The following is a 16,268-nucleotide window of genomic DNA, read 5'->3' on the forward strand; positions in this document are numbered from 1 at the left end:
GTAAAAATTTATTAGAAACCAGAGACTGTAAAATTACTATACTCCTTTAGAACTGTTTTTCTTTCCCTTGCTGAATATTTATGTGATGTTTAATGCACAGCACATGTTTTAAAACTTGTTTCCTGATGGTGTAAAAGAAGTCTATTATAATGCACATGAAATTGCAAGGAATTCAATTAAATGCATGAGAGAGTAAGTAGAATGTCCACCTGTAAGCCCATTTTGACAAGATTTTTTTTTTTCATTGATGGTTTTGGTGTCTGTAAATTTAAGGAGTTTCAATAATGGTCCTTATGTGGTAAGAAACAAAAGATATTTACATTCAATTGGGGACTAATTTAACAAGAACTTAAAAAGCATGTATAACTTGGAGTAGCAGCATTTTATGTGTTTTATTCAGAAGGGAAGAAGAGACAGTCTAAATCTAAAGCAATTATTAACTGGCAATGCAATTGCAGCTGCTGCTGATTCTGTATAATCCATACCGGGTCCCTAAAGTGAAACAAAAAGAGATAAGGTAGACCCATGATGATTCTGTATCTGTCTGTATAGTATACCAGCTTTTTAAAAGGTATTTCCATATAATAATAGGGGTCAACTAATTCCTAGATGTAAATCAGAAGATACTGTACTTTTTCACAACTCCAAATGTGTTCGACCCACAGTTTAAGGGGAAATACTAATAACCTATCAAAAAATAATACTAAATGTGCCCACTCAACCTTCTCTTGCACATCTGTTACATTCAAGGCAATATGCTAACGGTAGTGGGGTGGAACTGTAAGAGACACAATCAAAAATAGGCAGCACAACAAACAAGTACTTAGGAACTGAGAGTGATTCATCATGAGAGATAGAAATTCAAGGTGACTGCCCAGCATAGGCAATATCATTAAAGGAAGAAATATATTGATTTGAAATTTTTCCAAACTACCTTTCAACTGTACTTTAGGATCTTAAAGGTATCTCTCACCTGATAAATCCATTGTATGAATACTCAAGCAATTCTAACCATTTTATTCTCTGCTCTCTATTCAATCTTTTCCTGTCCTCTTCAGTAAAGGATGAACTCCATTCTAGTTGTCCTCAACAGGAGTCCTTAACTCTACATGACTTCTCTCTGCCACAGGTACCTAGGGAAAGGCTTATGACACTATCTGGGAAGAAAGAGTCACATTGGGAAGACTTGGAAATGCTTGAAAGAATGACAGGACGATCAGGCATAGCTACACAGAAAATAGAGTTTGGCAGTCAGTCTGTCACTGCTTTATTCCTTTTTAAGAATGGAGAAGTTTTTTGCCTTGAGGCTTGTGACTGCTCACTGTGTTGCATTTCAGACTCTGCTGCATTTCCTCTGCATTTGTTTTTTTTTTTTTTTTTTTTCAGACTTGGCACTCTCATTCCACTTCACACTAATTGTGATTGCTGACTTTTGCCTAGATGGGAGGCTGCCAAAAGGGCAGGTATCCTAGAGAGACATCATTACCCAGGTTGGCAAATACCTGTGAGGCCGATTTAATGATACAATCTTATTTTTATAGCACGGGGCAGGCTTCCAGTCTCACAGCATCAGTTCCTGGCTGTAATATTGTTTGGCAAAAGCCTTTCATATTCTTTTGCAGAATAAAAAGAAATAAACTGTGGGGATATAGAACAATGGTAGACGATCGGATACCTGGGTAGCGTTGGGAAGATGTGACTAGCTCTAGGGTAAACATATTTATCTAATTGCTGAAAAATAGAAGTTGATGACTTGCCTAGAATAACTTGGAAAATTATCTACATAAAAAATAGCTTTCTGTAGAGAATTAGTACTTTTTTTTTTTTTAATCAGTTTGCTCTGATATTCATTCAGGGATTGAGGTCACTGTGAAGTCATGAAAACTAGATGGAACTGGTATGACAGGGGCCAGTGAGTCTTTGCAGCACCCAGCAGGAATCATAGGACAGTCTTCATATTTATTGTTATATTTTAGTGCTTCACATTCAAAAAAACTAAATGTGCTCTCCCTTTATTTGCATAATAATTTTTAAAAGAAAAAGTAATAGATATTATATACTTCATTAAAAAAAATTCTAACCATACAGTTCTCCTCCCCTGGATTTTGAATCCCTTTTGCCAATAGCAATCATTATTACAAATTATTTTTGTGTAATTCAAAAGGTTTCTACGTATGCAAACACACTTAAATATGTGGGTGTAGTACACATACACAGGCACTCCTTTAAAATGCATAGATTAAAGCAGAGTGTAAACACTGTTTATTTTAATTGGCTTTTGTAGAGATTGTATATATCAATGCATACTGAAGTCTAGCTTTCTTTTCTTTATTTTTCTTTCTTTCTTTATTTTTTGAGAATGAGTCTTGCTCTGTGGCCAGGCTGGAGTGCAGTGGTGCGATCTCGTCTCACTGCAACCTCTGCCTCCCAGGTTCAAGAGATTCCCCTTCCTTAGCCTCCCAAGTAGTTGGGACTAGGGCACTACCATGCCCGGCTAGTTTTCTGTATTTTAGTGGAGATGGGGTTTTACCATGTTTGCCAGGATGGTCTTGATCTCCTGACCACCTCGGCCTCTCAAAGTGCTGGGCATGAGCCACCCTGCTGGGCCATCTTTTCAATGACTGAAGAGTAAAATAATACCCTATTGCATGAATTGGCTGAGTTTCACAGTACCTTTAAGGATATTTATCAGTCACATTGCTAAAAATGAATCATTTTGTATAATACCTCTGTACACTTAAAGGAGAAAATCTTTTGGATTCATTACTGAAAATGAAACTACTAGTCAATGATTTGATGATTTACATTGTAAAAATATTTTATTAAATCACTCTCAAAAAAAAATTGCCCCAGTTAACACTTGCCACAATACATAGGAATTTGTCTGTTTTTTCACACCTTTGCTAATATTGTGTATTCTCAAACTTTTTAAAACTTTATCTTTTTGAATCTGATAGGTAAAAACTAGAAACTCATTTCCATTTTTTAAACTGTAAGTCTAACGAGTGAATAGAACTTTAGTAACATTTTAATGTGGGTGACTCAAGCCCATCTTGCAGCTGTAAAAGTTAAGAGACCCCATTTCAAATTCACAGAATTGCTCAGTGTTAGTGACTATGCATGTGATTCTCTCCTAATCAGAGTAAATTAACCAGCATATAGATTTTATTTTAAAAGACACTAATTCAAAACCACCAACTAAACATATTGTGGATAATTATGGTTTTGAAAATTAATGGTTAAAGAAGGGGAAAAACTTTTAAAAGATTCTAGGCATATAATTACACTCAATTTAAATCAATCTTTATCATGATAACTTAAGTATCTAGCTGCAGGTGAGTATTATGGCAATATAATTTTTACGGTATAAATCCTGAAGTGTAGAAAAGTTTCAATTCATTGACAACAGGTGAAAACAACAAAAAGAAGTTTCTTTATTATTAAATTAGAGTAGTATTCTCATAAAAGTGCATTAACAGTATCATAATTATTCATGTCTATAAGTATTCAATCTACAAAACCAAAACACATAGGAAATACCTATAGTGTACCAATGCAGTCTCTAAGATATCCATTTAAAGTATATCAATCTTGTGAATTTTTTTTTTATTCCATGAGACAGCTTAAACTTTGTCTCTGTTGCTATGCTCTTTCCAGATCTTTGGATCACAAGATACAACTTCCATTTTCTTAGTTAAATCTCATCCATAGGCTGGGTGTGGTGGCTCATGCCTATAATCCCAGCACTCTGGGAGGTGGAGGCAAGTGGATCACTTGAGGCCAGAAGTCTGAGACCAGCCTGGCTAACATGTTGAAACACCATCTCTACTAAAATTACACAAAATTAGCTGAGTGTGGTTGGGGTGCACCTGTAATCCTAGCTATTGGGGAGGCTGACGCAGGAGAATTTCTTGAGCCTGGGAGGTGGAGGTTGCAGTGAGCCAAGATTGCACCACTGCACTATAACCTGGGCAACAGAGTGAGACTAAATCTCAAAAATAAAAATAAATCTCATTTATAATTTCTACAAATGGTTTAGTAGAGAGAAGGAAAAAGAAGCATCTTAACCTCTATATAGGGCAAAACCTTACATGATACTATTCTATAGCCTTTACTTTGTAACCCATTTTAAACTTTCACTAATGAAAATGGTCTCCTTACACTCTTTATCTACTTATTGAGACTTCTTGCTTACAAATAAAGCCCACATGTCTTAGAACATTCAACTTCATACTTTCAAAAGGTAAATCTCTTTCCATGTAAGGGACTTACTGATAATTTATGTGGAATGAATCAGATTTTTCCCCATCTGTTCTCTCATACTCTCTTACAACCCTATTTCTCAAAACCAAATTCTCTCAATTTAGAGCTACTAGTTAGGGAGAATATCTTAATCTCTAGCATAGTTTAACTAAAGAACACAGGTAGAAAGAAACCTTGTATACTAACTCATACATTAGAACCAGTATGTAGGGATACTTGACAGAAAAGAAAAAGTTGTTTTTTAATGCATAGTTAAATGCCTAAGGATTTGAATTCATAATATAAATACATTACAAAATGCAATAATAGCAACTGCAAAACATAAATATTTATGCAAAATGAGAAAGTTTTAATTCACCTTATATGTCCCATAAGGAGATGTGAACCATAGACACAGATCCAGGTTGTCCAAGCCACCACCATATTTTCTATTTGAAACACAGAGTTCATTGGACATCACGAAAGGGAAATGAGAAATTAGAGAATGGATATTTTGTTGCCTCTGTCTGTAAGTGACACATATAGCTTCCAATACAATTTGATTTGCTGGAATTTATCACATACTTCTGTCCAAATAATAGAAGGCTATGGAGTCAAATATCCTGTCCACACAAAAGGAGGAATCAAGAGGATATTGGTGAAGACCCGTAATTTCCACAAAATGAAATTTCCCTAAATGGTATAAGGACTTACTATGAAACTATAGTAATTAAGGGAATATATTACTGACAGAGTTTAGCCAGTAAACCAGTGAAATATAATAAAGAGCCAAAAATAAATTTGGAACTTTGATCTCCCACAAAGGTGAATTTCACATCAGGGCAAAAAGGAAAGATCATTCAACAGAGTTGGAAAAATGGTTAGATATATGTAAAAAAAAAAAAAAAAAAAAAAAAAAAAAAAAAATAAAAAAAAAAAAAAAAAAAAAAAAAAAAAAAAAGGAAACCAAATTTCTCATGTAAAAAAGATTATCTCACTATTTTTCAAGGGTGTTAAATGTAAGGAAAAAATTAAACTCACAGCTAAAAATAGAGATAGCATCATTTAGAGCTTGAGTAGGAAGGAAGTTCTTAAACAAAAGTAAAAAATGTAACTACCTGTATCCTGTATATTATAATCAAGAGATTTTTTCCTCAGGCACCCTAAAAAAGGTTTTTTAAAAAATGATAACACCAAACACACACAAAAAAAAATGAACACATATTCGATGCATACAACCGCCAATGTGTAGATGAATATACTGTAACATTTACACAATGGATTATTTCCACCAGACAAATTAAATAAGCCATAATGTAATGCAGCAAGAGGTGAACCTTTACAATATTATATTAAGCATAAAAGTCCCAAACAAGTAGATATTGCCTGATGCCCTTTACACAAGGTAGGAAAGAAAAAAAAAACCCGAAATACAATTCAAACAAGAAGACTTAAGGAATACATATAAATGCAATAAAACTATATTAAAACGGAGGCAAAGAAATGGCAGACACCTTATTTTGTGTTATAGATTGTCTTCCCAGTATTACACTATTAAAAGTAGCTAACAAATTAACTAATAATGAGAAGGTACTTTGAACCAGATTATGGTTAGTCCAATCTGTGAACTAGGCACTTAAAACTTTAATAGACACAAAGTTTTAGGAAGGCATTTTCACAAATACAGAATAGGGGCCCTGATTTAACAAGTATTTCTGTTAAAAAGAAAAAGAAAAAAAGAAAAATGACACTTTTAGTTGGCCATCAGCTCCACATAAGCCAGTCATATATCACAGGTGTGTAAAAGGTTAAACTTAAACCTGTGAAATGAAGATTTGTAGTATTGTCTGGGTGTGGTGGTTCATGTCTGTAATCCCTGTAGTCCCAGCATTTTGGGGAGGCTGAAGTGGGCAGATCACCTGAGGTCAGGAGTTCAAGACCAGCCTGGCCAATATGGTGAAACCCCATCTCTACTAAAAATACAAAAATTAACTGGGTGTGGTGGCACATGCCTGTAATCTCAGCTACTCAGGAGGCTGAGCTGCAAGAATCACTTAAAACCTGGAGGCATAGGTTTCAGTGAGCTGAGATGGTATCACTGCACTCCAGCCTGAGAGACAGAGTGAGACTCTGTCTTAAAAAAAAAAAAAAAAAAAAAAAAAAAAAAATTGTAGCATTCCTCTGAGCTAAAGTTCTTCCACTCACATTATTCTAATGTCATCTTAGTTAAATATTTAACTGTTTCAGTGTTTGAATTGAATCCTTGGCTTCGATCATTTTCTAAATATATTGGACGAATCCTCTTAAAGTCAATTTCCTCCTTTATAAAATGGGGATCACAACATTAGGGATAGTTCCATTGGTCAGTACCTAGCATAAGGCAAACCCACAAGTAATAAACTCTTATCATCAGTTTCATTGTTTTCTTTATTTTTTCTGTATTTCAGAGAATGAGGTTTACAGAAATCAAAGTTATATCACAGATAATAGTAGAAACCAGGTACATTTTACCTTGAGAAGATTTCTAGGTTAGACTAAGGTTCTTTGGAGAGGTCTTGAGAGGAACAAAGATTTTTAACATGTTTAAAAATTGTGATGTTAAGGGAAGGTTAGAGCCATTCAGGTTTGAAAATATTATAATAGAAAGGCCAGAGCCATTTGGTTGCTTGAGAGAGCAGAACTAGAACAGTTGGTGGCAATTACATGAAAGCAAAATTAAGATCAGAATTTAAAGAAACTTTCTAATTAAGTAGTGGTCTAAATTTACAATGAATCACTTTATAAAATATATATTACGGCTAAAAATGTTACAATATAAGTGGGATAACTTACTTATGGACCCTAACCCTGGATAATGTCACCAAAAAGGACCTTTCTTGTTTCATGTGTAATGAAAGAAAACAAAGAAAAAATATAAAAATTAATTTGAATTTTTCAATTAATTTGAAATTCAATTAATTTGAATTTCTTCAAGTAAGGCTGTGAATTCTTAGTGCTTAGGCACTATGTTTCTTATGGCTTGCTTAAGAAAATACCATAAACTTGGTGGCTTAGAACGACAAATATTTATTCTGTCAAAATTCTAGACACCAGCTGTCAAAAATCAGTTTCAGTGAGCTGAAATTAAGAGGTTGGTAGGGCTGTTTCCAGAATCTCTAGAGAATAATTTCTTCCTTTTCTCCTCTAGCTTCTGGCGGCTGCCAACATTCCTTGGCTCGTGGCTGCATCACTCCAGTCTCTGCCTCCATGGTCAGATTGCATGCTCCTTTACTGTTGTCAAATTTCCCTCTGCCTCTCTCCTAAGAAACTTAAAGCTCACATTTACGGCCACGCTACATAATTCGGGATAATCTTACACTATCTCAAGATCTTTAATGAGTCTCATCTGCAAAGTGTTTTGTTGCCACATGAGGTAGCATTCACAAATTCCATGCATTAGTGTGGGATGGGGAGGTAGAGCAGGGAGCAATTCCAGCCTAACACAGGTGCTTTACATTTGAAACAGTTGATCATATCTGTTTTTACTGATCAAGCCAACACTTTTAGAGAACAAATCTGTTTTTAGATTTGTTCACATGTTATTATCATTTTGGCATATTCCTCAGGAAAGTTTTATAAGAAGTTAATGCTTCACATTTAAGTCAATGCGCATGTAGATTAACATAATCAAGATTATCCATATTTGACATTAAATATTATAGTGTATTGCTTTACTTAATTAACATAGGCTTAAAATTTCTTAATTTTTCCTCATGTAGACCTCAGTTAGGCTCAATCCTGTAAGGAGAAATCTTTGTTCATTTTCTTATAACTAAACTCATGTCTCACAAGTCCACATTTTAACTTATAATAGGTAACTTTGTCCATCTTAGGTAACTGATGACTCATAGTTCATAAGTTAGTCTTTTCAGAATTCTCTACCGTCCTTCTAAATCTGGGCACTACCACTCTTGCCTCAAGCTGAAAATGGAGTAGGTTAACTTGGGAATCTTTTGCTCTGCTTCCATAGCCCCAGAGAAGATGTAGCTTCTTTCTCCTGGTACCCATCATCACAACCTGGCATATCCTGATGAGCTCGAGTGCACTTTGTGGAGGGCTGTGCACTCTGTTCACCTTGTCCTTACTTCAGTCTTCCTTTGGGTCTGTCACCTTGCTTTCAATCACTTCCGTGCACTTGTTGAGACAGTATAAGTTGTTCTTCCCATAGTTAAGTCTTTTCTCTGAGGATTGGGGTTTTTCCAGTCTGAATCCTGAGATGCCTAAAATATAATCCCGTCTGCTTTGGCAGTCTACTCAAAATTTTGGGGAGTTGCTATCATAATGTCATCATTGAAGCAAACCCCCTATGCCTTGAAATTTTCCTGGAGAAATAGCATGTGAACTACCATGAGGTCAGAATTTTTACTTAGTTTGAAGAGTATAGTGGTATTTACACCATCCTCTCTTCTTCATGATTTACAATGAAAACCAAAAGTCAGAAAACTATGGTCCTTGTGCCAATTTCAGCTAACAAGATGTTTTTGTATGGTCTTCAACAACAGTTCTGCTTTTACACTGTTGGTGGGAATGTACATTAGTTCAACCCTTGTGGAAGATAGTGTGGTGATTCCTCAAGGATCTAGAACCAGAAATACCATTTGACCCAGCAATCCCATTACTGAGTATATACTCAGAGGAATATAAATCATTCTGTTATAAAGAAACATGCACATGTATGTTTATCATAGCACTATTCACAATAGCAAAGACATGTAATCACCCCAAATGCCCAACAATGACTGGAAAAAGAAAATGTGGTATATCTACTCCATGAAATATGCAGCCAAAAAAAGGAATGAAATCATGTCCTTTGCAGGGACATGGATGGAGCTGAAAGTCATCATCCTCAGCAAACTAACAGAGGAACAGAAAACCAAACACTGCATGTTCTCACTCATAAGTGGGAGCTGAAGAACGAGGACACGTGGACACAGGGAGAGGAACAACACACACTGGTGCTTGTTGAGGGAATGTAGGGGGAGGCACAGCTTCAGGATAAATAGCTAATGCATGCCAACTTTAATAGCTAGGTGATGGGTTGATAGGTGAAGCAAACCACGATGGCACACATTTACCTGTGTAACAAACCTGCATTTCCTGCACACAGAACTTAAAATTAAATTAAATATATTAAAAAAGAGTGGTTCTTACATTTTTTAATGATCAGAAAAATAAAAAGAAAAGTATTTCATGGCATGAAACAAATACATAAATTTCAAAATTCAGTGTCCATAATTAAAGTTTTGTTGGAACACAGCCACACTCATTCATTTACATATGGTCTATAGTTGTTTTCAAGCTCCAGTGAGAGTTGAGAATTTGCAACGAAGTATAACCTGCAAAGCCCAAAATACTTATTATTTGGTCTTTTACTGAAAAAGTTTGCTGACCCCTGGTATAAATGGTTTACTTTTAATTCTCATAATTTTTGCTCTTTCTATGTAAAGATACACTTTTGGAATGAATAAAACAAAACAAAACCTCGTTCGTAAGTGACTGGCTCATACAACTGAAAGCCTTGGCTTTAAGAATATTAACTTTATAATACATTAACAAAAATCTACTTAAGGGCCCAAAAAAACATAAAAATTTGGTCTCATCCCTCTAATTATTCATATTCTGAGGACAGTGAATAAAAAAAAGTCCTGTATCTTGAATGGTGGAGAAAGGTTAGGGATTTAAAAAATCGAGAAGTCACAGGTTAATACAGGAAATTACCTCTGCTACACCTAGAGACAGAACTTGGATAGCATTAAAAATAAATTAATAAAAGTAAGTGAGAATTGTTTATTGATATCACCATTTAGTTTGTGAAATTAAATTCAATCTGCATGTGATCATATTGAAATGACAAATTAATAATATATAATATTACATTGCATTCAAAATGAGGATGAGTAGGCAATTCTCATTAAAACAATTTATTTGAAGTTTGCTCAAAAAATTAAGCTTTATAAATACACTTGACAGAAATTCAGTTTGAGCTTTGCAGACTCATACCTGTGTAAAATGATTTTAAAATCATGTTTAGGTTGGAACTAACATGATAAAATTATTGTTCATTCTTCAATGAATTGGCAGTCTTTCCATTAACAGTTATAAAGCTCTTGCCAAGCTAAAACCATCATCAAATTAAATCCTCAAGCCAAGAACTAAAAAGTGCACAATCTTTTTAGTTTCTTTTCCAAGATTTCTACTACATCTCAAATTGGCTGTCCAATTATACATATATATATATATATATGCACATATAAACACATGTACCTTCATATATCCATACATAAGTGTACACCATATATACGTGCATACACACACACGCATACATACGAAGATAATGTACATAGTGTATATATGCGTGTGCCTGTAGTGTAGGTATACCTTATATTAGTGTGTACATTTATATTAGTATGTATACCTTACCTCTCTGTCTGTAGATAGATATCTTATTTAAATATCACAGTGAATAAAGACAAGTCCAACATTTAGGCCACAATTGACTAAAATTATGATTTGAGTTTCTAAATGCTTAATTAGCAAGTCTTACTTCGAAGGCAATGTCATTTGGGTTTTCTTGGAAACATTATTTTGTAAATATAGAAATGGCTTTAGTCTTTTCACACATTGCATCTAAATCTCATTTGTCATCTAGAATTAGATAACTGTAGAAATATTAAACTTATGTTTTATATGTATATCCTGTTTTATTATGTTTTAGGAAATAGATTTTCAAGGATAAATTAGCTACTATTGTTTCAGGTCCTAGCTGACAATAAAATAGTATATATAAGTTGTTCTCCTAACCTTAGTTGTCAATCACAAACCTATTTTAATAGATTTCTTTATTAAATCTGTATCTCAGGTTTTTTCTTATTCTACAAATCCATTTGAGATATATTTTTTTAAATATTTGTTTTGACAGAGAAAGGAAACAAGGTGATAGAAAATAAAATTGAATTTATGCATTTATGTATTTTCTTTATGTGAAAAGTATCAATGTGGTTAAACTTAAAGAAAATTGTTTTATTTTGAAAATATTTCTTTCAGTCTCCTTTCCAAGATGTGGATATCTTCAGTTATAGTTTCCCAATAAATTGGATGCAGTTGTCAATATTTCTACTATTCATAGAGATAAAAGACAAACATTTTTCTTAAAAAAAAATTAGTAATTCTTTGAAAAATCAGCAAAAGTAAAAGAATTCTATGTCATTTAGAAAGTCAGTATTTACAGGGTTCAGTAACATGTAGTCTTTCCTGTTTTATAAACTGTTTCCATAGTTTATCATGCTAACCTTTAACAGGAGAGTACTTTAAAAGGCTGAGTAGATTCTATTTCATGTTTCATTTCTATGTACATATATTATAAATGATATGCTATTAACATATGTAAAGACAATAATTATACAGTCGGTCTTTGGAAACTTCAGTTGCATTATTATATATATGAAAAATAAATGGGGTGTGTGTGTTCATGCACGTGTGTGCAATCCTAGTAAAAAGCATAAATTTTGGCATGGATCATGGATCTGGGTCTTTGTCTGAGACTCAATTTCACCATTTAAAATGCCAATAATGTAAATTTTTTTTTTTTTTTTTTTCTGAGACGGAGTCTCACTCTGTTGCCCAGGCTGGAGTGCATTGGTGCAATCTTGGCTCACTGCAACCTCCGCCCCCCAGGTTCAAGCGATTTTCCTACCTCAGTCTTCCAAGTAGCTGTGTTTACAGGTGCCCACAACCACACCTGGCTAATTTTTTTAATTTTTATTTTTAATAGAGATGGAGTTTCAGCATGTTGGCCAGGCTGGTCTTGAACTCTTGGCTTCAGGTGATCCGCTTGCCTTGACCTCCCAAAGTACCAATAGTGTAAAATATTACAATGATTCAAAGTTACATCAAATATATGACATATATTTAAGGCTTAAAATGTAGTGCCCTTGCACGACTTCTTCTCAACTCTCTATAGTATGATTTCAACTCTGTCCTTAATTTTAAAAACAATACTTACCATTAAATACACCTTTACATTTTGACTCCTAAATTCTACCCAAACCAAATAACCTAGTATTTATTAATTCCACCTTTTCTTTTTTTATTTCTAAGCAGACTCATTAGTGTTAAACAATCTTTCCAAATAATAAGTCTTATGGCAAAGTAAATACAAAATTAGAGTAACGAAACTTTAGATATCTTCCAGCTGAACCTCTTCTGTAATGTAGAAACTCAGGTCACAACATTTATGATGATGGTTCATTCAGGCTCTGCTCTTCATGGTTCATCAAGCAACTAATCAATTCAGAGGCAAGGCATCGAATTTTATCGGATATTTTACTTAAGGAGAGCCAACATACAGCTCTATGTAACTTGATTCAGCTTTTCATTCCATATAAATGCTAAAGCAGCCCTTCTCTTAAACCATCTCTTTTCTAGGTGAATCATAAGCTTCTTTGTTCCTTAGGTGAAAACAGTTTCTCTCCGCTTCCCCATTGAGATCTTATCACTGTTACTGAGCCAGGAAATAAACTACATACATATTTTCTCACTTAATGATCACACTGACCCTGTGAGGTGGGTGCCATCACCACCCTTCCCTCACACATTATTTTAGATAACATGTGGAAATAAAGAATGTTTAGTAACTTAATCCAAGTTACATAGCCAGTATGTGGTAAAAATTGGTAGTCTGACTCCGTCAATTAAACTGTTGAGCAGAATAATATGAATGGGCTCAATTTTATAAATGTTCTTTGTGGAATGTAATTAAATAGAAAACTATGTTTCAGATGTGATTTCACCAAAGCAGAGCACTTTGCTTGCTTTATCCTGAACACTCTCATAGAGAGTAAGAAATAATGTGAATTTTCTTCTCTCTAAAACTGAGCAAAAACGTTGTTTTGGGAGACAACCATCTATCTATAGTTTCTTCTAAAAAAAAATTCTTCCACCTTTAAAGTCCAGAGGGACTTTAAGGGTCTCCTTCAAATCTGTGACAGATCCTATATATTTCTGACAGAAGTGGGTAAAAATCAAGAATAGAAACCTTTTACATGAGAAGAAGAATATGTAAGGTGAAGGAGAAATGCTAATCTCTTCTTTCTGGAATTTGGGGTATAGGTCTCCCAGAAGAAAATTCAGTAGGAGGCTGGGTGCAGTGGCTCATGCCTGTAATCCTAGCACTTTGGGAAGCTGAGGCAGGATCGCCTGAGGTCAGGAGTTCAAACAAGACTGGTCAACATGGTGAAACCCATCTCTACTAAAAATACAAAAATTAGCTGGGTGTGGTGGCACATGCTTGTAGTCCCAGTTACATGGGAGGCTGAGACAGAAGAACATGTGAACCCAGGAGGGGCAGAGGTTGCAGTGAGCCAAGATCAAGCCATTGCACTCCAACCTGGGCAACAGAGTGAGACTCCATCTCAAAAAAAAAAAAAAAAAAAAAAAAAAAAAAAAAAAAAAAAAAAAAAAAAAAAAAAAAAAAACAAAAAAAAAAAAAAAAAAAAAAAAAAAAAAAAAAATTCCATAGGAAAAATTATGGAAACTATGATCAGGTACTAGCAGAGAGAGTTCCATCATCAGTCAGTCATGTTTGACCCAGGCTCAGCAGTGGGAAGGAGCAGCAGGCACACAGTGTATTTCCCTTGCTCAATACTGTACAGTCTACTCTAGGCCAATTTACTTTCACATTAGCAGTGTCATTATAAAATAACATAAAGAACATGCCTCCTGTACCTATCGTTCTTGATTGCTGCCCACTAAGTCACACTGGTGATCAGTCTTCCATAGAGTTTCATCTCCATCCTTCTTGTCTCCCAGCTTTCCACTATTCCTCCCCTCTGCAGAGTATCAGTGCTAACCTCTTCCCCCCAACACATACATATGCAAACAAAGTATTCTTTCTGTTGTGCACTGGAAATATTTTTTTCACAAGAAATGAACTCTATCTAGAGAGTATATGCTCCTTATCTTAACTGAATCCTGACTCCTTAGCACATATTTTCTAACTCTCAGAAGAAATGTGCCTTTTTGCATGGCCCACATGGCTTCAGCGTCCTACCTCTTCACTCACCAGGGCTACTTCAAGACTTTCATTCCTGCATCCTCACATAAGCTCCCACTCCTCTCACAGCCATAAAACCTGTAGTCTACTTCTCTGCACACCCTTTCTTACCTGTCAATTTTACAAGCATTCTTGATCATTCCATTAATATTTTGGTACTTGTTTCAAAGTGTCTTTCTTATTTTTAAATCACCTCGGCCTTCTCAGTGTTGATAATAAGACAATGGAAAATAAACTCAGTATCTTTTGATATCCTGCAATAGAACCACTTTTCTATATTCGTTTATCAGCCCAGGATCATGAATTTTAGTCTTACTCATTCCATTTCTGAAATCTACAGGCTACCAAATCCCATTCTGTGATGATAGCTTACATATGAACATGGTTTTGGTTTTGTTTTCGTTTGACTTTTTGCTTTGTTACACCTTCCACAATGGTTCTACTTCGTTAAGACCACCAGGCCTTTGTCACCTCTTTTTCTTTATGCCTTTAGTGGCTTCCTTAAATAACTTAATCTAAAATACATGTGTTTTGGAAATATTCTCTATTCCAGTGCCTCATTTATTTTTCCAGTTCACCATCCTCAAAAAAACTGGGACCTGGGATGAGTTCAACCCTTCATCTTTGCAGCTACATTTGTGTTGCTCCGTGCTCTTAGGAAAACACCCAGAGTCGCTCGCTCTCTCCATAAGCAATATCAGATTTATTTCCCCAGATTCAAGGGGGCCTGAAATGCTGCCGAGATATCTTTCAGTTTCCTTTTTCCTTCACAGACCAATATAGCAGGCATAGGTTAGAAACTCCCTCAGCTTTCTGCCACCCTATTCCCAAATGTTGCATGTTCACATTCATCTCTCTCCATTTCCAAGTAAGATGGAAAAGCTGTCCTTTCTTGTCCTGCTCACTGCTTCTCCTCTGTGCTTCAAGCCATGCCCCTGCCTCTTCAAAGCCCCCACAGTTAACTTTCCCTCTTTTTTCTGATATCTTCAACCTCCTCCTCTGTTGTCTTTTTCCCATATCTAAGCATTGTTCTTTAAAAAAAAAAAAAAAACAAAAAAACTATTCTCACCCAGTTTTATGTTCACATTCAACATAGCACCTCCTTTCTGTTTCTGTTTTTATTCAAGTGACCTGAGGAAATTGCCAAACATACTGGATGTTCCTCCTTTGTTGGGTGTAATTGCTTGGCTTCCTGAACAACAGTATACTGACATTATAGCTTTTTATACCTTCCACAGCACTTTAAATGTTTCTAAACAATGGCACTGTTGTTCCTAAATCCAATAGATAGTTCCTTTCTTGCATGATGTCTTGGAAGTGTTTTAAATGATTTAACCATTTTTTCTTATTTTTTATTAAGGGATAATTTACATACATGAAAATGGATCCTCTTAGTGTACAGTTATGAGAGTTTTGACATATGTGTACAGCTGTAGAACCAATAAAATCAAGATACATAATTCCATCATCCCTTAAAATTTTCCTGTGCCCCTGTTTACCAACCTCTCCCAAGTTCAGCCTCTGACAATCAGTGATCTATTTGCTGATCGTATAATGTTGCCTTTTCTAGCATGTCACAAAGGTAGAGTCATAGAGTACGTGGCCTTTTTGGCCCAGTGTCTTTCAAATAGCATAGCATGTTTGTTGTGCACTGCATCACAATGTTATTTTGTGTCTCTGTTATTCATTCCTTTTATTGCTGAGTAGTATTCCACTGTATGAATATACTTCAGTTTAACCATTCACCGATTTAAGGATATTTGGATGGGTTCTAGTTTTTGATAATTAACAATATATCCTATATAAACTTTGGAATACAGATGTTTATGTAAGCATAAGGTTTTAATTTTCGTAGGCAAATTCCTAGGGGTGGCATGGTGGGGTCATATACTATCTATATGTTTATCTTTATAAGAAATTACCGAACTGTTTCCAG

The sequence above is a fragment of the Cebus imitator genome, unplaced genomic scaffold, assembly GCF_001604975.1.
Source record: "Cebus imitator isolate Cc_AM_T3 unplaced genomic scaffold, Cebus_imitator-1.0 Scaffold86, whole genome shotgun sequence".
Classification (NCBI taxonomy): domain Eukaryota; kingdom Metazoa; phylum Chordata; class Mammalia; order Primates; family Cebidae; genus Cebus; species Cebus imitator.